We start from the raw sequence: 23,178 nt of genomic DNA, 5'->3' as shown, positions 1-23,178 counted from the left end.
TAGATGGGCATCACCATAACCCTCACCTAAACTTCAATCAGTTACAATCTTTATAAAAGCACCCATTGGTCATGTTCAGGTGAGTGTTGTACCTTGCGTGTGGGCTGTACGGCATTGGTGTATCTGCTTTATTTCTGTGAGCAACCATTTTGTGACCATCCTGTCTTGAAGAAATGTTTGGGGTGTGGATGATTGTTCTGAATGGTATGTGGTGAGTTTGACCATCAGTGAGTTTATTCATGTGTGCCAGTATTCAAGATGTTCATTGTGTAAAGCCAATGCAATAATGTCCTTTTGTTTTCATTTGGTTTGTTTGGAGAGGATATCCCTACCGGCCAAACCCTCCCTAACCCGGACGACGCTATGCCAATTGTGCATCGCCCCACGGACCTCCCGGTTGCGGCCGGCTGCGACAGAGCCTGGGCTCAAACCCAGCCCAGCCCAGCCTGGGCGCGAACCCAGAGACTCTGGTGGCGCAGCTTGCACTGCGATGCAGTGCCCTAGACCACTGCGCCACCCGGGAGGTGGCGCAGTGGTCCATTAGACCATCCATTTACTATAGTATTTTTTTCATGTGGGTGTTGTAAATCAGTTTTACCACATTTTTACCAGCATGTCACATGTGCAACCAGGGACAAGAAAATCCTAGACCAAATTTACTCCACGCACAGAGATGCATACAAAGTTCTCCCCCGCCCTCCATTTAGCAATTCTGACCATAATTCTATCCTCCAGATTCCTGCTTACACACAAAAACTAAAGCAGGAAGTACCAGTGACTCGCTCAATACGGAAGTGGACAGATGACGTGGATGCTACACTACAGGACGGTTTTGCTAGCACAGACTGGAATATGTTCCGGGATTCATCCAATGGCATTGACGAATACACCACCTCAGTCATCGGCTTCATCAATAAGTGCATCGATGATGTCATTCCCACAGTGACTGTACGTACATATCCCAAAAAAGAAGCCATGGATTACAGGCAACATCCGCATCGAGCTAAAGGCTAGAGCTGCCGCTTTCAAGGAGCAGAAGACTAATCCGGATGCTTATAAGAAATCCCGCTATGCCCTCAGACGAACCATCAAACAAGCAAAGCGTCAATACAGGATTAAGATTGAATCCTACTACACCGGCTCTGATGCTCATTGGATATGGCAGGGCTTGAAAACAATTACGGACTACAAAGGGAAACCCAGACGCGAGCTGCCCAGTGATGCGAACCTACCAGACGAGCTAAATACCTTTCATGCTCGCTTTGAGGCAAGCAACACTGAAGCATGCATGAGAGCACCAGCTGTTCTGAATGACTGTGTGATAACGCTCTCAGTAGCCAATGTGAACAAAACCTTTAAACAGGTCAACATTCACAAAGCCGCGGAGCCAGATGGATTGCCAGGAAGTGTACTCAAAGCATGTGCAGACCAACTGTCAAGTGTCTTCACTGACATTTTCAACCGCTCCCTGACCTAGTCTGTAATACCTACATGTTTCAAGCAGACCACCATAGTCCCTGTGCCCAAGAAAGCGAAAGGTAACCTGCCTAAATTATTACCGCCCTGTGGCACACACATTGGTAGCCATGAAGTGCTTTGAAAGGCTGGTCATGGCTCACATCAACAGCATCCTCCCGGACACCCTAGACCCACTCCAATTCACATACCGCCCCAACAGAAACACAGATCTCAATCGAAATCCACACTGCCCTTTCTTACCTGGACAAAAGGAACACCTATGTGAGAATGCTGTTCATTGACTATAGCTCAGTGTTCTTCACCACAGTGCCCACAAAGCTCATCACTAAGCTAAGGACTCTGGGACTAAACACCTCTCTTTGCAACTGGATCCTGGACTTCCTGACGGGCCACCTAAAGGTGGTAAGAGTAGGCAATAACACAATAATTGTCACGTTCCTGACCTGTTTTCTGTTGTTTTTGTATGCGTTTAGTTGGTCAGGGCGTGAGTTGGGGTGGGCATTCTATGTTATGTGTTTCTATGTTGGGTTAAATGTGTTGCCTGATATGGTTCTCAATTAGAGGCAGGTGTTTGACGATTCCTCTGATTGAGAACCATATTAAGGTAGGCTGTTCTCACTGTTTGTTTGTGGGTGATTGTTCCTGTGTCTGTGTCTGTTGCACCACACGGGACTGTTTCGTTTGTTCGTTCGTTTGGCTAGTCTTACCTGTTCGTGCGTTCTTCGTGTTTATGTAAGTTCTCAAGTTCAGGTCTGTCTACGTCGTTTTGTTGTTTTGTAATTTTCCAAGTGTTTTTCGTGTTCGTCTTGTCTTCAATAAATATCAATTATGTCTGCATACATCGCTGCTTTTTGGTCCAACCCTTACTCCTCCTCCTCATCCGAGGAGGAGGCATTAGACAGCCGTTACAATAATGCCACGTTGATCCTTAACAAATATTAAGTTCTGCTTTTCTGATGTATCAAATACTTATGTCATGCAATAAAATGCAAATTACTTACTTAAAAATCATACAATGTGATTTTCTGGATTTTTGTTTTAGATTCAGTCTCTCACAGTTGAAGTGTACCTATGATAAAAACTACAGACCTCTACATGCTTTGTAAGTAGGAAAACCTGCAAAATCGGCAGTGTATCAAATACTCGTTCTCCCCACTGTACAGATTACCTCAACTAGCCTGTACCCCCGCACACTGACTCGGTACCCCCTGTATATAGCCTCGTTATTCTTATTCTTATTGTGTTACTTTTTATTATTGCTTTTTATTTTAGTCTACTTGGTAAATATTTTCTTCTTCTTGAACTGCACTGTTGGTTAAGGGCTTGTAAATCAGCATTTCATGGTAAAGTCTACACTTGTTGTATTCGGTGCATGTGACAAATAAAGTTTGATTTGATTTGTATGCCTGGATAGGTCAAATAGAAATACTCAACACTATATAGATCATATACTTAGAGCTGGTGTGAGATGTGGAGAGGAGGAAAAGGAAAAACAGGTATAGCCTTGATATTTTAGACAGTTGTTGACAGTGGGTTCTACACTGAGCTGTCCTGTCTCAGGATGGTAAGTTGGTGGTTGAAGATATAGCTCTAGTGGTGTGGGGGCTGTGCATTGGTAAAGTGGGTGGGGTTATATCCTGCCTGTTTGGCCCTGTCCGGGGGTATCTTTGGACGGGGCCATAGTGTCTCCCGACCCCTCCTGTCTCATTCTCCAGTATTTATGCTGCAATAGTTTGTGTCGGGGGGCTAGGGTCAGTCTGTTATATCTGGAGTATTTCTCCTGTCTTATCCGGTGTCCTGTGTGAATTTAAGTATGCTCTCTCTAATTCTCTCTCTTTCTCTCTTTCTTTCTTTCTCTCTCTCGGAGGACCTGAGCCCTAGGACCATGTCTCAGGACTACCTGGCCTGATGACTCCTTGCTGTCCTCAGTCCACCTGGTCGTGCTGCTGCTCCAGTTTCAACTGTTCTGCCTGCGGCTATGGAGCCCTGACCTGTTCACCGGACGTGCTACCTGTCCCAGAACTGCTGTTTTCAACTCTCTAGAGACATCAGGAGCGGTAGAGATACTCTGAATGATCTGCTATGAAAAGCCAACTGACATTTTCTCCTGAGGTACTGACCTGTTGCACCCTCTACAACCACTGTGATTATTATTATTTGACCCTGCTGGTCATCTATGAACATTTGAACATCTTGGCCGTGTTCTGTTATAATCTCCACTCAGCACAGCCAGAAGAGGGCTGGCCACCCCTCATAGCCTGGTTCCTCTCTAGGTTTCTTCCTAGGTTCTGGCCTTTCTCTGCAGTTTTTCCTAGCCACCGTGCTTCTACACCTGAATTGCTTGCTGTTTGGGGTTTTAGGCTGGGTTTCTCTACAGCACTTTGTGACATCAGCTGATGTAAGAAGGGCTTTATAAATACATTTGATTTGATTTGATAATGTCTCCTGTATGAAACTCAGTCTGTAGCCTACCTACAGTAAACAGGGTTCACCTAACCAGCCAAACTGGTTCAGCCCTCAGCCATGATTTTAAAGAGCTCCTAACGCTCATATCCCATTTCAGCTGCTCCACCCAACACCCTGTTTACAGAAACATACAAACCCTCATCTCCTTTATTGCTTTTTCTGATACCTTGTCTGCATCCCAATTAGCACCATATTCCCTATGTAGTCTATGGGCCCTTGTCAAAAGTAGTGACTATCAATGTAATAGGGTGCTATTTGGGATTCATGTTCTTTCTCCATCTATTCACCAGTATGTTGAGAAATTGTTTCTTTTATGTTCAGGAGGCTGAGGCGAGCACTTACAATACAAGCAATATAATTTACATGTCTTTGTGTTCATTTCTACCTATTACCTATACACATGAAAAATACCACTAAACTCAAACTTGAAACACCTTTGGAGTTGAAGCCATTGGCTTGAAATCATCCCATTAAAGCTTGCTTTATTGTTTACCCAATGTAAAACATCCTACATGGTAAGAATTTACCTACAGTCTGCGTAGTTATGGTTCTGCTTGTATAAAGTGACAGAGCCAGTTGATGTATGACCTTAATCAAATGCAAATCTAAGTGGTACAAAACGCTGCTGCTATTTTCTCTACTTTGTAATATGTAAAACCCTCTCTGCTGTTATCTGAAGACAATCCCATCTCTCCTCTGTCACCGACAGGTCACCATAAAAAACACAACCTCTGACAGCTCAACTATGCCTCCCATGATTACATTTCCCTGTGTCGTCGTATTAGTGGCTGTAGCCAACGGCTGTAATACAGGGTTAATAGTATGCAAACCAAGGTAATGCAATAGAAGTTCGTTCCACCATGTGAGTATGTCAGAGAATAAGATATCGCAGAGAGGTTTGACATTTTACTTTTTCTGTTTAACCTCAGGCTCATTCACATACTGTAGTATGTTGTCGCAAATCAAATATTGCATTGCCACTGTTATCATTAATTTCTCGGTGAGTGTGTGTGCATGTGTCTGTGTGAATGTGTGCGTGCGTGTGCCTGTGTGTGGGAGTGTGTTTGGGATACCCTTCTGTACAATACCACAGCTGTCCTTGACCCCTTTCCTGAGTTGCCTGTCTGTCCACTTACTCACTCATACGTTATGAACACGTTACTTGGAAGACCTTTATCTCCACGGAGCCCTGTGAAGCTGTACGCAGGCAGAAAAAACGTGGGGTTGTAACACAGAGTGGCTCCATTTGGAGGAGTCTCTCCTCATGTAATTGCCCTCCGTTTCAAAAAAGGGATTAAAAGGATTTATTGAAAATCAGATCTCAGGTTATGGGCCCTGGTTGACAGCGACAGAAAAATCTAAAATTTACTGTCTGCTTTTACTGCCAGATTTCAGGAATAATTGTTGCGGGACATGATGGTAAGTTAGCCGTTATAAACCTGTCCCCTATATAAATGACCTAATCAGGAGATCCCAGCGGTTATATGAATTGAAGCACTCATTCGTCTTCAAGGGCCTGTGTGTGCATATAAACCCACAACGACCAGCATATACTTCACGGTGGAAAGGGTGCCCCCGCTGTTTACAGAGTTAGAGGGAAATTGATGACTTTTTGCATGCTCAATCAACTGTGAAATGTCCATTTAATCATCGGTAAAACCCCCCCTGGTTTATTTGTGCGGCAGCAAGGATTTACATTACCAAACATCCCCTGTATTAATCATGACTTCATCACTCAGGCCCACCGACTGACAGGCTGCATAAACCACCTCACTGTCCTGTACTACCGCCCTCTGTGTGTGTGTGTGTGTGTGTGTGTGTGTGTGTGTGTGTGTGTGTGTGTGTGTGTGTGTGTGTGTGTGTGTGTGTGTGTGTGTGTGTGTGTGTGTGTGTGTGTGTGTGTGTGTGTGTGTGTGTGTGTGTGTGTGTGTGTGTGTGTGTGTGCTACTAAAGTAGGTAGGGAAAAACCTGGACTTGGATTCACTCACCCCTCACTCTGTCCAGTAGAAATATTGAGTTATAGTGACACAGATTGCATTTTTCTGCTCTGAGGGCCTGAGGGGTTGTAAAATAGACTTTCCTCTAAGGAGAGGCACAATATAACTCACTCACATGGACCTTGACTTTCAAAAAGGAAAATAAAAGATTGATATTTTTAAAAGGAAACAAAGACGAGAATAAACATGAAAGTATAAATGTCACAACAAAGATTCCATTACATTCAAGACAGTTTCTCTGTAAATGATGATAGCCTATGTATGCTTTTGTACTGTATCCTCAAATAAATGGGTTTGAATGTCAAAATAGTGTGACAAAAGGTAATGATTTGACACCTGAGTTTTGTTAACTCCTTACGCACAAATATCCTAGCTGTCCCGCAACAACGAGATTTGTGAGTGATAAGCACCTTGCACATACAGTCCCCCACTTCACTCTATCTAGTTTAGCATATATCATAGTTTGAAGCACACTTTACCATCAACAATGAATCCTTCATCTAAGACTGAAGTGTAACTTTAATACTCTGCATGAGGAGCATGTTACATTTGCCACTTTAAAAAAGATGAATGGGTCAGGCGGCCATTTACATTCTCATACATTTTTATGACTGGCCCATGAAGTGATGTATTACTAACAAGATAAATGATGGGCATGAAGCCTTGGCAGCTCTGACTTTAAACAATCTTTCATTGGATGACACTCTCTTTTACTTTTACAATGACACACTGTCTGTCTGTCTGTCTGTCTGTCTGTCTGTCTGTCTGTCTGTCTTTACAGCCTTGAACTTAAACACTTAAAAGTATGCACACACACGCTCGGACGCACACATGCATGCAGGTACAACCGAAGCACAGACATACACAACACACACACATGAAAGGGAGCCCCCCTTCAGGTGGAGAAGAACATAGGTATTTGGTTGTGTGGCGGCATCACTCAACACCCGACTAGACCCTTTACGATTACCACAAAGAATTTCACATATTTCTCATAACACGTGTGTGTGATGGGATACAGCTTCAGGGCTCTATTCAATCCGCATTGCGGAAATTCAGCGTTACAAACATGATTAACCTAACGTAGCGGGCGTAAAAGAAACGCCTGAAACTAGATCCCCTACATACTGTTCTTGACGAGAAGCCATTTTTCTTTGGGGGCGGGGGGTTCAGCACCAGGAAAAGGGGCAGCACCAGGATAAGGGGCAGATCCTGGCTGGATGACGGCTCATGGCTGGCTGACGGATCTGGCTGCTCATGGCTAGCTGACGGATCCGGCTTCTCATGGCTGGCTGACGGATCTGGACGCTCATGGCTGGCTGACGGATCTGGACGCTCATGGCTGGCTGACGGATCTGGACGCTCATGGCTGGCTGACGGCTCTGGCAGATCCTGTCTGGTTGGCGGCTCTGGCAGATCCTGTCTGGTTGGCGGCTCTGGCAGATCCTGTCTGGTTGGCGGCTCTGGCAGATCCTGTCTGGTTGGCGGCTCTGGCAGATCCTGTCTGGTTGGCGGCTCTGGCAGATCCTGACTGACGAATGGCTCTAGCGGCTCCTGACTGACTAACGGCTCTGACGGCTCGGGACAGACGGGCGGCTCTAATGGCTCTGGACAGACGGATGGCTCAGACGGCACTGGGCAGACGGATGGCTCAGACGGCGCTGGGGAGACGGATGGCTCAGACTACGCTGGGGAGACGGATGGCTCAGACGGCGCTGGGGAGACGGATGGCTCTGGCCGGAAGAGGCGCACTGTAGGCCTGGTGCGTGGTGCCGGAACTGGAGGCACCGGGCTAAAGGCACGCACTTTCAGGCTAGTGCGAGGAGAAGGAACAGGGCATACTGGACCCTGGGGACGCACATTAGGCCTAGTGCGTGTGGCCGGAACTGGTGGTACCGGACTGGGGACACGCATCTCAGGGCTAGTGCGGGGAGCAGCAACAGGATGCACAGGACTCTGGAGACGCACAGGAGGCTTAGTGCGTGGTGCCGGAATTGGTGGTACCGGGCTGGAGACACGCACCATAGGACGAGTGCGTGGAGGAGGAACAGGGCTCTGGAGACACACTGGAAGCCTGTTACGTGGTGTAGGCACTGGTGGAACTGAACTGGGGCGGGGAGGTGGCGCCGGAAATACCGGACCGTGCAGGCATACTGGTTCCCTTGAACACCGAGCCTGCCCAACCTTACCTGGTTGAATGCTCCCCGTCGCCCGACCAGTGCGGGGAGGTGGAATAACCCGCACCGGGCTATGTAGGCGAACCGGGGACACCATGCGTAAGGCTGGTGCCATGTATACCGGCCCGAGGAGACGCACTGGAGACCAGACGCGTTGAGCCGGCATCATGGCACCTGGCTCAATGCCCAATCTAGCCCTACCAGTGCGGGGAGGTGGAATAACCCGCACCGGGCTATGAACATGTACAGGAGACACCGTGCGCTCTACTGCGTAACACGGTGTCCGCCCGTACTCCCGCTCTCCACGGTTAGCCTGGGAAGTGGGCGCAGGTCTCCTACCTGCCCTCGGCCCACCCACCTCCTAGCCCCCCCCCCAAGAAATTTTTGGGTAGTACTCGCGGGTCTCCAGCCTTGCCTCCGTGCTGCCTCCTCATATCGCCTCCTCTCGGCTTTCGCTGCCTCCAGCTCTTTACGAGGGAGGCGATATTCTCCCGGTTGTGCCCAAGGTCCCTTACCATCTAAAATCTCCTCCCATGTCCATGAATCCTTAATGCCTTGATCCTGTTGCCGCTGGTCATGTTGCTTGGTCGTAGATTGGTGGGTCATTCTGTCACGATCGTGTTGACATGAATGAGAAGACCAAGGCGCAACATGACTTGAATACATCTTCTTTAATTATAACGACGAAGATGAACACGTAACACTTATACACACTAACAAAAAACAACAAACGATCGTGAAACTTAAAACGCAAGTGCGCACACACACACACTACTTACGTTCGACATATACATATACAATGACCCACAAACAGCTAAAGCCTATGATCGCCTTAAATATGGTTCCCAATTAGAGACAACAGAAACCAGCTGTCTCGAATTGAGAACCCATTCAGGCAACCATAGACTTTCCTAGAAAACTCCACACAACATAGACACAGCTAGATACATACACTCAACACAAACCCATACACTACCACCAACACCCCCTCTACCATATAATATCCCAAACACACACATACCCCATGTCACACCCTGACCTAACTAAAATAATAAAGAAAACAAATAATACTAAGGCCAGGGCGTGACACATTTCCCCTGAAAACTGGAACATCCGGTTGTTGGGGACTCGGCAGAGGCTGCAACGTGATTGAAATTTCCTGTTCCTGCGTTAGCAGAGACTGCTTTTACTGCTTAATTCATTCCCTTTCATCTATGAAAATAAGCTGATACTGGACTTTATTATCTACAATTTATTTCAGATTTTTTAATCTTAGATAAATGTATTTTACATTATAGCATTTTTATTCCAAGAAAAAACGAAAATGCGTTTTACAGTAGCCTACTGCATGTATTGCCTATATAACAGTACAACTTTACGTCGTCCCCTCGCCCCGACACGGGCGCGAACCAGGGACCCTCTGCACACATCAACAACGGTCACCCACGAAGCATCGTTACCCATCGCTCCACAAAAGCCGCGGCCCTTGCAGAGCAAGGGGCAACCCTACTTAAAGTCTCAGAGCAAGTGACGTAACTGATTGAAATGCTACTAGCGCGTACCCGCTAACTAGCTAGCCATTTCACATCCGTTACACTCACCCCCCTTTTAACCTCCTCCTTTTCCGCAGCAACCAGTGATCCGGGTCAACAGCATCAATGTAACAGTATAACTTTAAACCGTCCCCTCGCCCCGACACAGGCGCGAACCAGGGACCCTCTGCACACATCAACAACGGTCACCCACGAAGCATCGTTACCCATCGCTCCACAAAAGCCACGGCCCTTGCAGAGCAAGGGGCAACCCTACTTAAAGTCTCAGAGCAAGTGACGTAACTGATTGAAATGCTACTAGCGCGTACCCGCTAACTAGCTAGCCATTTCACATCCGTTACACCTACCTAAAACATCTGTTAATACATTTGAAGTCCTTCAAAATATACTGAACAGAAACATAAACACAACATAAAGATCGCAGAAATGTTCCATACGCACAAAAATCTTATTTCACTCAAATTCTATGCACAAATTTGTTTACGCCCCTGTTAGTGAGAATTTCTCCTTCGTCAAGATAATCCACCCACCTGACAGGTTTGGCATTTCAAGAAGCTGATTAAACAGCATGATCTTTACACAAGTGCACCTTCTGCTGGGGATAATAAAAGGCCACTCTAAAATGTGCAGTTTTGTCAGTAGTATCAGAGTGAAATTGGAACTGGAGAGAAGGGAGACAATTGTATTAATCTCCTCAAATTGTGCTCTGCTCCTCGCTCCATGCTCGCCCACTTGCATGCTCTGGCATTCAAAAGTAGCCCTGCTTTAAGGCTATTAAAGAACTGTCAATGAATAATTATATAAATGGATGGAATCAGTGAATGAATGGCGGCAGCAACCATTACACTGTCTGACAAGCATAACAAATTAGACTAAATTGTTCAAACAAGATACTAAGTCATTCAAACAAGATAATTCCAAGAGTCTAATTTATTTGTATTAATTTCTTTCTTTGGCTTCAGGGCTTCAGCGATATAGATTGAATAGAGCCCTTACTCAACATGCAAAGTGCACAGACATGTTTTGTTCTCTACCTAGCACAGAAAGACATTTAGCTGTAATGTTGTGATGTGATGTTAGCTGGTGAGGCAGTAGCCTGAAAGGCAGCTGAAAGCTTCACTTTGCAGTTGCCAGTTCCCTTCAAGGATTTCTGGAGAATGATACATGTATGTGTACATTTTGGAGCGGCTTTCCAGCAAGGAAGAAACGTAGCTGGGTCGCAGGAAGAAATCCTTGGTAATAGTGATGGAGGAGGGTGGATGGAGCTGTCTGAAGTATTGGAGTGATGGAGGAAGATGTCTCTCTCTCTCCCTCCTTTTTTCTCTCTCTCTTTCTCTGTCTTCCTCCCTCTCCTCTCTCTCCCTCTCTCTCTCTTGATAGATTTACAACTTGCGTTGGTTGGCTGTAACGACGGGAAAATTCGAGCAGATTAATCAGTCTCTGACAGACAGTCATGTGGACAGACACTTTTACCCACCTAGACCGCAGATTAAAAATGTGCAAGTCAGTGTGCAAGTCAATGTGCACGTTAGTGTGCACGTCAGGACTGAGTGGATGGATACTCCTGCAGGCCTCAGTAGTAATTTACCAATGGCCTTGGCCCATTTGGTAACAGGTGAGCGAGGGGCGTTAAACACTCCGCATTATGTATAACCTGTTCCAGGTAAAATACTATTTTATTATACGGCCCACTCCACTTTTACAGTTGAAATATTTGCAACTTTTGATTGAACTGCTGAACATGAGTCGACCCTCTGGAGAGGGTACCTCTAGAATGACCCCATCCTGGCATCAGTCTGTTTAATGGGCCTAACTAGGCTGTGGTTAGTTAGATGATTGACTCAATGGTTTAGCAACGACCCATGCAGTCAGACAAAACATTACCCACCAGTTGCGTAGGCAGAAATCCATTGATGGCAGGGCCAATTTGGGCACTCAAATAAGCTTTAAATGATCATAAAAGCATAGCCAGCCCTATACCCTCCCAAGTGGTGCAGCGGTCCAAGGCACTGCATCTCAGTGCTAGAGGCGTCACTACAGACACCCTGGTTCGAATCCGGGCTATATCACATCTGGCCGTGATTGGGAGTCCCATAGGGCGGCGCACAATTGGCACAGTGTCGTCCGGGTTTGGCCGGGGTAGACCGTCATTGTAAATAAGAATTTGTTCTTAATTTTAACTGACTTGCCTAGTTAAATTAATTAGCTGTGTTTCTATCACACACAACATCTAACATTGAATTTCGCATTACAGACCAAATAGTCTTGCAGGTCTATGTACATTAACTCCATGACACTTGCATTTAACATGCAACTCACATAGACCTACACATAATAAACAATAGGCATGTCATTAATAGACTATGTGACTAGAACATATTGCCCTGATATAACAGTAATAATCACAATAGGCATATCATTAATAGACTATGTGACTAGAACATATTGCCCTGATATAACAGTAATAATCATAATAGGTGTCACGATCGTGTGGTGGATTGATGGACCAAAACGCAGCTTTTGGAAAGTAAGCCATCTTCTTTTATTTTAAAAGATGACGAAAAATAAACACGACACGAAACACTTTAACAAAACGAACAAAACAACAAACGACCGTGAAGCTAAATAACGTTGTGCACTTACACACACAGGCTACAAACGTTCTGACATAGACAATTACTCACAACCAATGAGAGCCTATGGCTACCCTAAATAAGGCTCCCAATCAGAGACAACCGAAATCAGCTGTCTCTAATTGGGAACTCATTCAGGTAACCATAGACTCTCCTAGATAACTAAACATACATAGACAACGCTAGACATCTGAACTCAACACAAACCCATATACTATACCCAACAACCCCTTTACCATAAAAACACCCAAAACCAACAAAACACAAACATTCCCCATGTCACACCCTGACCTAACTAAAATAATAAAGAAAACAAAGAATACTAAGGCCAGGGCGTGACAATAGGCATATCATTAATAGACTATGTGACTAGAACATATTGCCCTGATATAACAGTAATAATCACAATAGGCATATCATTAATAGACTATGTGACTAGAACATATTGCCCTGATATAACAGTAATAATCACAATAGGCATATCATTAATAGACTATGTGACTAGAACATATTGCCCTGATATAACAGTAATAATCACAATAGGCATATCATTAATAGACTATGTGACTAGAACATATTGCCCTGATATAACAGTAATAATCACAATAGGCATATCATTAATAGACTATGTGACTAGAACATATTGCCCTGATATAACAGTAATAATCACAATAGGCATGTCATTAATAGACTATGTGACTAGACCATATTGGAGGGACAGAGTGCGAGTGGAAGAAGCGTGGTTCATGATTTCTGAAAGTGTTGAATAAAAACAGTGTTGTAGAACTGATCATTGTCTCTGAATGTACTGAATCTGTCTTTAAGGCCCTCGATTAGATCAATGCAATCAGTGATTGATATAGAGGGGGGCTGGATGCCCTACATGGCAAATCACGGATATCAAATAACGCCAGGGTAGTGAGTGTGACTCCCAGTACCATCCATCCATAAAAAGTATTTACGTATGACTGTGAGTTGCTTTGGATAAAAGCGTCTGCTAAATGGCATATGTTACTATATATATTATATTATAGTTTGTTTTTCAGGTGAATAATCAAGCATAATTCCAGTTCATTACCTAAGCCTAAGTACAGCACTGGATTTGATGTAAGACCTACTTGAGTGTCCTGAAAGGCATCTGCCAAATAAAATGTATTATTACTATTCATATTTATTATTGTCAATATATCAATGTAGTTTTACCACCCCCTCCCTACTGCTTGCTATGAATTAATCTAATGGTGTATGCATGTTCAGGCCAGTGTTTGAGTTGGCCTGAAAAAACGTAGGTGCAGGAACTCATTTTGAGTGCCTGTACTGTTTATATTTAGTAGGTGCAGGAACTCAAGCAGAAGAACATTTGAGGTGCAGTCAAGTACTGTGCTTAGGTAAAAAGACAAATAATGTCCCGTTTGGATCACTGAGAACTAGAGCATTGGGTGCCCGTACCTACGTCCCTGTTACCATTGTTTTTGTGTTTGTGAGCTTTCTTTAAGAAGCGATGAAGTCATCTTTTTTATCAGGTGTCCGAGAGTGGCGGGGGGTGAGGCGGGGGGGAAACAGGAAATAGAACAGAGGGCCATTGTTTAGGTATCCAGGATGAGGCCTGTAATTAACACCCCGTTTCCAGACAGGAGATTAAAGGTAGGGAGAGAGAGAGGGAGTGGGGGAGAGAGAGAAGCCAGCAGAACAGCCCACCTCAGTCCCCTACCAAAGTCTTGACACCACAGCAGAACACCCCAGACACTGACCATAGCCTCGATATCACTGCAGGACAGACAAATGAAGAACCCCAAGCCCAGGGGATCCCACCCCCTCTGAGCACCCCCTATCAGCCACCATGATAGCCCTCCTGACAACCCCCCCAAACTCACTGAGGACATACACAAGCCATAGATTCTACTCCTTATGGACTCAAACGGGAAATATATACAAGAAAATACACTTTTTCCCAAACACACAGTGTCTAAACTCTGGTGTCCAAACACCCAGCGCGCCCTAGATCTTCTGTCTGAGGACCAACTAGGTCTCCTGAGTGGCGCAGCGGTCTTCTGCCAAATGTATGACCATATTAGAGACACATATTTCCCTCAGATTGCACAGATCCACAAAGAATTTGAAAACAAACCCAATTTTGATAAACTCCCATATCATCTGGGTGAAATACCACCGTGTGCCATCACAGCAGCAAGATTTGTGACCTGTTTCCACAAGAAAAGGGCAACCAGTGAAGAACAAATACCATTTTAAATACAACACATATTTATGTTATTTTCCCTTTTGTACTTGAACTATTTGCACATCGTTACAACACTGAATATGTACATAATATGACATTTGAAATGTCTTTATTCTTTTTGAACTTCAATGACTGTAATGTTTACTGTTAATTTTTATTGTTTATTTCACTTGTGTTTATTATCTACTTCACTTGCTTTGGCAATGTTAACATATGTTTCCCATGCCAATAAAGCCCTTAAATTGAATTGAATTGAGAGAGAGGAGGGAGAGAGATAGAGAGAGCGAGAAAGATTGGGAAGAGAGAGAGCGAGAAAGATTGGGAAGAGAGAGAGAGAGAGAGAGAGAGAGAGAGAGAGAAGGAGTGGGAAGGAAGAGAGAGAGACTCATCATGGAAACCCCTACTTCTGTTTTGTAAACTGGCCTACTAAAGTCTGTTATATGTTGGGCCTTAGTAGCTGAGTTCTCCCAGTCCTCCCCAGTCCCCCTGTATGATTAATGACATGTGGCCAGGCTGTGTGGAAGCCTTGTAATTAGCTGCGGGCTGATTTAAAGACAAGTAAACCAGTGGTGATAACCCGGCTCTGTTTCTCTGTTTCTCCCCAGCTACCCCTGGCATGTGGAAGCTCTTACTGCCAGCGTTGCAAAAAACAGACCAGCATTGAGTATGATGAATGTAGTCTCCAACAGGCGCATACAGGGCCTAATTTAAAACTATTTAGCATGTGACATATTGGCATTGTGCTCTCTCTGTCTCCCTCTGTTCATGTTCTGTTCTTTGGCACTGCCGTCCAAGAGTTTTCAAGGGGGCTGTTGTTTTGAAACGGCAAATTGGTGAATAAAGTTTTGTCCCGCTGGCGAGCTATTTTCTGCTCCCTCTTGGTCTTTTACCTTTTTTCTGATTGTTTATGTTCCAAGCGTTTGCATTTTAGATGTTAACGAAAGGGGGCAGCTGGCAGAGCGCCACCAGAATTTGTCAACTTCCGAATGACAGAGTTTGCGCTTTCCAACTCTTAGACAGGATGACTGAGTCTCTTGGAGTCTTGGCCAGGGAAGGACAGCATTACTCTGGGTTTACCTTAAGCTGTAAAATATACGAAGAGTTAGCCAAGGCATGACAAAGTCTCCTCCCTATCTCTCTTACAGAGGCCTGGATGGCCAAGACGAGCCACACAGTCATCCAAAGCCTTGTCTCTGTGTTTTCACAGATGGGATAGAACTCGGCTAACTGAAACTGATGGAGCAGAGAATGAAGAATTGTCAGTGTCAGATTCTTTACAATGGTACAGAGGATGTTGAAATTCCTGATGAGAAAAACTGCTGGTGAATAAAGAGGAACTATCATTACTACTATTGGATGGATTTATTAGATATGCCCCCTTCCTGGAAAATAATAAAATAGTTATTCATTTTCTTTACTCTGTGTTTTAAGAATATACCGTTGTTCTACTCCTAATAATGAATGCAAAGACATTCTTGGACAAACAAGAGTCAATTTTTCCAATGTGTGTAGGTGGTAGAAGTTAGCGATGTGGATTTAATCATGTACTGCAACCTAATGTGGGCTAAGTGAAAAATGCGCCAGAGATGAGACTCCCTGCATGTGTGTGTGTGTGTGTGTGTGTGAGACTGTGTGCGTGTGTGGTTGACACTGTGTGTGACACTGTGTGTGTGTCCATCCTTTGCCGTGAGGGATGTGATGAGCCACACACCCTGCTCCTCCTCTCACCCCCTCCTATAATTAGGTTGGTTAACATAGGCTTACTGCTGTGTGTGTGTGTGTGTGTGTGTATATTGCCGTGTATGCAGTCATGTTGACCAGGGCTTTAATCATGTTACTATTGAGTTGCTGTTCTTTCACAGCCCCAGGTGATGTGTTTAGGTCCAGAGTTATGGTCCTGACCTATAAGAGGAAATAAGCCACGGACACAAGTTGGTTCTCCATCTCCTCCTTTTATCCATGTGAAAATATTTAGCAAGTGGGGCGACAACTGTGTGAGAAATAGAAGGAGGAAACAGTGTTCTACAGAAGTACAAAAGGAAGGACAGAGAGGAGAGGGTTGCAGCGTACTAACGTTAGCCTGGCTGGTTGGCTGCCTGGCTGGTTGGCTGCCTGGCTGGCTGGGTGGCAGTCCATTAGGCATGATAGACATTTCACTTACCAAAGTCAAATATAACAGTCTAGTATTCATTAATATAAGGTAAAGGGGGCTGGGGGAATCAAACCCACCATCTGGTTAAAACGACAGTATAATCTACAACTCATGATTAGGTCTAAGGAGTGGAATTTCACTTTAATCTTTTTCAGGGCTTGAAATTTCCATCTGCACTGTGCAGCACATCATTTTTCTTCAAGACAAATGTGCTGTTTTTAATGTTCCAAAATTAGATCAGAAGAAAACGATTAATCATGTCATGGCCTGGGAAAGGAAACAAAGATCTGATTTCCCTCCCTCCCTTTCTCCTTCTCTCTTCTTCTCCCTCCTTATCCACAAACCCCACCCCTTTCTTTTTCGCCATCCCTCACCCAAACTTTCTCTCTCTCTCTCTCTCTCTCTCTCTCTCTCTCTCGCTCTCTCTCATTCTCTCTCTCCAAGTCCCTCCACTCGATCTATTTTCTTCCCTCCCTCATTCCTTCCTCTCTCGCTCGCTTTCTCTCTGTTCTGGACAGTGTTCCAGCACCATCCTTCTCTTCCTCGCAGTTGTTTTTCTCTCCCACTCAGCCCTGACTTCAAAAGATAAGATATGTGGGCTTCTTTGGGGATGATTAATATGAGATGACGACACATATTCAATTAGCATAGCCATCGCTCTTCTCCTCCGCCGCCCTCCAGCACCAAACAACAGATGGTGGTCTATTTGTACGTGACACCACCATAACCACAATCTACCACATCCACAAGAGGGACAGAGAGAGAGAGAGTGGGGATAGAGAAAAATAGAGAGAGATAGACGGAGAGAGAGTGCAAGTCACTGGGGCCGCAAATTAGCGAGGGCCACACAACTGTCAGGTGCTGGGTGCAGCCGGCCCTGGCTGACAGTTGTAGCCTATTACCGGAACATTGATGTTTTCACTGAGTGACAAAAAGGAATCCCCCCCCCCCCCCCCCACCCCACCGTTACAGAGGACCTGTCTGTCTGTCAGCCGGCTCTCAAGTCATAACAAATCACTGGCACTCTGCTGAGGCTGAGCGCGAGAGGGGAGCGTCAGGGGAGATGAATGACCTGTAGGCCTTTGAAGTGCTTTGGCAGTTCAGATGGCTCAGTGGCACTGACAGAGAAATATACACAACAGCGTTACCAATAATGAGAACATTAAACATTCCTGCTTCTTGACAGGCTGACAGAACAGCCCAACCTGCCATCAATCATCTTCACAGCCATAACCTTGACAATTAGTGTCCTCTCTCTGCTCTCTGGCTGCTATACTCACTCTCTTTGCTCTCACCTGTACCCGCTCCTCTACTGTTCTGACTGCAATACCCATGATGCATAGCAGAAAGAGAGGAAAGAGAGCAAGAAGTGAGGGAGTGAGGGGGTGCAGATGATAATGGAAAGGGTAGTCAGGGTAGGATGGAGTGAGAATGACAGTGGAGAGAGAGGAAGGGAAGGAAGGGTGAGGCAGTAGGTCGACCAAAAGAGATTCCATCTCCCTCTGTTTGTACTCTATTGAGGCACCATGTGAAGTAAAACATTTGACAGTAGAGTTGATGTGTGTCTAAACATATATTGAAAATCTAAACATGTAGGGAGATCACACTGGGTCTATATTGTCATCATTGCCCAGGGTGTATTCAGACACCTGTTATCCATATGCTTTTAATCCACCCCTTTCTTCATGTTATTTTTGTATCTTTTCCTCTTTAACCTTCTTTCTTTCTGCTTTATATTTCCATTTCCCTTTGCAGAAGGAGGGGGATATGTGTTCTGTAGGGAAAAGCAATGTAATTAGCCTGTGAAAGAATGTTAGTGGATTTCTGTGCTCTGAATTCCAGAGAGGTGCCTTGCATATATTTATATAATCTACATCTCTGAGCTTGGGCAGTATGCCACCCTTCAGACATTGTGGATACATCTCCATTTGAGACGAGCCCCTCGCCTTTGAGAGTGTATGACTCTGTGAGGGAGCGAGCTAGGCTGTATAACACAGTTCACATCAAGGGGTTCCAATAACACGAGGTCGAACAAGCCCGCAAGTATTACAGAGTTAGCTAAATAGTCCTTCTAATTTGACACTAAGTATCATCTTTTCAATGTCGTGAGAGGCTGAGGAAGAAATTTCATAGTTTTTTATTGAGTGTGCCTCATGTCAGAATGCATAATACACATAATATTTATCCTTGGAGGATTTAAGTTAGTTATCCCAAAGGTTTGATTTGATTTGATTTATTAGGATCCAATGGTGACAGCTAGTCTTACTGGAGTCCGACATATAACGAAAAAAACATTTCAGACAAAAGACTTTACAATTTACATATAATGAACAAAAATATAAAAGCAAAATGCAACAATTTCAAAGATTTGACTGAGTTACAGTTCATATAAGAAAATCAGTCAATTGAAATGCATACGTACATTGCGCCCTAATTTATAGATTTCACATGGCTGGGAATACAGATATGCATCTGTGGGTCACAGATACCTTAAAAAAAGGTAGGGACATGGTTCAGAAAACCAGTCAGTATCTGGTGTGACTACCATTTGCCTCATGCAGCGTAACACATCTCCTTTGAACAAAAGAGATTAGGCTGTTGATTGTGGCCAGTGGAAGGTTGTCCCACTCCTCTTCAACGGCTGTGCGAAGTTGTTGAATATTAGCGGGAACTGTCGTACACGTCGATCCAGAGCATGCAAACATGCTCCATGGGTGACGTGTCTGGTGAGTATGCAGGCCATGGAAGAACTGGGACATTGTGTACAGACCCTTGCAACATGGGGCTGTGAATTATCATGCTGAAACATGAGATGATGGCGGCGGATGAATGGCACGACCATTAGCCTCAGGATCTCGTTACGGTGTCTCTGTGCATTCAAATTGCCATTGATAAAATGCAATTGTGTTCGTTTTCTGTAGCTTATGCCTGCCCATACCATAACCCCACCGCCACCATGTGGCACTCTGTTCACAACGTTGACATCAGGAAACCACTCACCCACACAATGCTATACACGTGGTCTACGGTTGTGAGGCCTGTTGGACGTACTGCCAAATTCTCTAAAATGACATTTTAGGAGGCTTATGGTAGAGAAAGTAATAATAAATTATCTGCCAATAGCTCTGGTGGACATTCCTTCAGTCAGCATGCCAATTGCATGCTCCCTCAAAACTTGAGACATCTGTGGCATTGTGTTGTGTGACAAAATTGCACATTGTAGAGTGGCCTTTTACTGTCCCAAGCACAAGGTGCACCTGTGTAATAATCATGCTGTTCAATCAGCTTCTTGATATGCCACACCTCTCAGGTGGATGGATTATCTTGGCAAAGGAGAAATGCTCACTAAGAGGGATGTAAACAAATTTTTACACAGTCAAGTTATTCCACACTGATCTCGACAAACAATTTCTGTATAGACCTCACTTTGTGCACGGGAGCATTGCAATGCTGAAACAGCAAAGGGCCTTTCCAAACTGTTGCCACAAAGTTGGAAACACAGAATAGTCTAGAATGTTATTGTATGCAGTAGCGTTAAAATTTCCCTTCACTTAAACTAGGGGCCTAGACCAAACCATGAAAAACAGCCCTAGACCATTATCCGTCCTCCACCAAACTTTATAGTTTGCACTATGCTTTTGGGCAGGCAGCGTTCTCCTGGCATCCGCCAAACCCAGATTCGTCATTCGGACTGCCGTTTCCACTTCTCCAGAGTCCAATGGAGGTGAGCTTTACACCACTCCAGCTGACGCCAGGCATTGCGCATGGTGATCTTAGGCTTGTGTGCGGCTGCTCAGCCATAGAAACCCATTTCATGAAGCTCCCGACTAACAGTTATTGTGCTGACGTTGCTTCCAGAGGCAGTTTGGAACTCAGTAGTGAGTGTTGCAACTGAGGACAGACAGTTTTGACGCGCTGCGCTCTTCAGCACTCGGCGATTTCTGTGAGCTCGGGTGACCTACCACTTCCCGGCTGTCAGCAACGGTTTGTCTGAAATAGTCAAATCCACAAATTTGAAGGGGATTCCACATACTTTTATATGAATAGTGTACATGTCAGTACATACACACAACAAGTAGGTCACATGGGGAGAGGTGTAGTGCCATGAGGTGTTGCTTTATTTGTTTTTGAAACCAGGTTTGCTGTTCACTTACTCTATATCAGATGGAAGGGAGTTCCATGCACTCATGGCTCTGGATAATACTGTACGTTTCCTTGAATTTGTTCTGGACCTGGGGACTGTGAATAACTCCTGATGGCATGTCTGGTGGGGTAAGTGTGTGTGTGAGTGCTGTGTGTAAGTTGGAATTTCCAACACATTCATGTTTCTTATAAAAACAAGAAGTGACGCAGTCAGTCTTTCCTCAACTCTTAGCCAAGAGAGACTGGCATGCATAGTATTTATATTAGCCCTCAGAATACAATGAAGAGCAAGACGTACGGCTCTGTTCTGGGTCAGCTGCAGCTTAACTAAGTATTTATTTGCAGCACTCGACCATTATGACTGGACAATAATCAAGATAAGATAAAACTAGAACCTGCAGGACTTGTTTTGTGGAGTGTGGTGTCAAAAAAGTAGAACATCTCTTTATTACGGCTATACCTCTCCCCATCTTTACAACCGTTGAATCTATATGTTTTGACCATGACAGTTTACAATCTAAGGTAACACCAAGTAATTTAGTCTCCTCAACTTGTTCAATAGCAACACCATTTATTACCAGATTCAGCTGAGGTCTAGAATTTATGGAATGATTTGTACCAAATACAATGCTCTTAGTTTTACAGATGTTCAGGACCAGTTTATTACCTGCCGCACATTCCAAAACAGACCTCAACTCTTTGTCAAAGGTTTCAGTGATTTCATTAGTTGAGGTTGCTGATGTGTATATGGTTGAATCATCAGCATACATGAACACACATGCTTTGTTTAATACCAGTGGCAGGTCACTGGTAAAAATAGAAAAGAGTAGAGGGCCTAGAGAGCTGCCGTACGGTGCACAGCACTTTACATGTTTGACATTAGAGAATCATCCGTTAACGAAAACCGTGTGAGTTCTATTAGACAGATAGCTATGAATCCACGATATGGCAGAGGTTGAAAAGCCATAAAACACAAGTTCTCAAAAACAGGCTATGGTCAATAATTTCAAAGGCTGTACTGATATCTAACAGTGCAACTCCCACAATCTTCTTATTGTCAATTTCTTTCAGCCAATCATCAGTCATTTGTGTCAGTACATGTTGAGTACCCTTCTCTATAAGCATGCTGAACGAATGTTATTAATTTGTTTACAGAAAAATAGCATTGTATTTGGTCAAACACCATTTTTTCGAACAATTTGCTAAGAGCTGGCAGCAAGCTGATAGGCCTGCTGTTATGTATGGCTATACTGAGAATAAATTGTGAATTCACTGGTCCCTCCAAACTCTCAAGCACAATAATAATAGGGATGAGAAACTATATGTTCCATCTAACTCTACACAATGAAAGCCTGATAGAAATAATTGAGTCAGACCACCAAGCATGTAGATATATTCTAATGACAGACCTAGGATCAGCAGGAGAGTACTTTTCTCCTGACTCTGCTCTTTCCTGGTACAGTATTTCCCTTGTGCTCCCCCCATTAGCCATCAACATGTAAATTATCGCAGACAAGCTGACCCCTGAAATGTTGATGTTCTCAAGTTTCCAACACTCAGTCGCCCGGTAGTGCTGCCGCTTTGGCCGAACATTTCGTTACAGCAACTTCTTGAGGACGAATGATTTATGTGGAATGAAGACATTTCCCCTTTGACTAGCACATTTGCCAAAAGGTATGTCAAGGATGTGAAGTGAAGGGGTACGGGCAACCTTTCAAGAGAGTATTTTTTTACCCGCTTATTGGAAGAGCAATAAATATCAGGGCGACAGGGCCTTCTCATGGTTACAAAGCCTACCTGCAGCTGAGCTGGATAATTAGCAGGGGCCTGAAGATGATGTACGACTTTCATTACCCTCTGGGATGGACCGTGGAGACTAAATGAGGACAGAGCTAATTGCCGTGCAAAGCAGTTTGGCATGAGAGAGAGAGAGAGAGAGAGAGAGAGAGAGAGAGAGAGAGAGAGAGGGGGGGGGAGAGAAAGAATGCAGGCCCTGCCCAGACCCGGTCTCTCTCTCTCTCGCTCTCTCACTCTCTCTCTCTCTCTCTCTGCGCACACTCTCCCTTCCTCCACCTTCTTGCACCTTGTATATCACCCGCTTTATCTCACCTCTCTCTCTCTCTCTCTCTCTCTCTCTCTCTGCCCTAGCCCTCTCTCTCTCTCTCTCTCTCTCTCTCTCTCTCTCTCTCTCTCTGCCCCAGCCAAAAAATGGGCCTGTTGCGCCGGTCTGCGAGGCGGCTGTGAGGCTGTGCTCTCCCCCTCTCTCTCCCACTCCTCTGCACCAGCCTGCAGCAGTTCAGTGAATGTACATAAATCACCTACTGCTTACAGCTCAAACT

This window comes from Salvelinus fontinalis, chromosome 1 (assembly GCF_029448725.1).
Source record: "Salvelinus fontinalis isolate EN_2023a chromosome 1, ASM2944872v1, whole genome shotgun sequence".
Classification (NCBI taxonomy): domain Eukaryota; kingdom Metazoa; phylum Chordata; class Actinopteri; order Salmoniformes; family Salmonidae; genus Salvelinus; species Salvelinus fontinalis.
Note: the sequence above shows the minus strand (reverse complement) of the source record.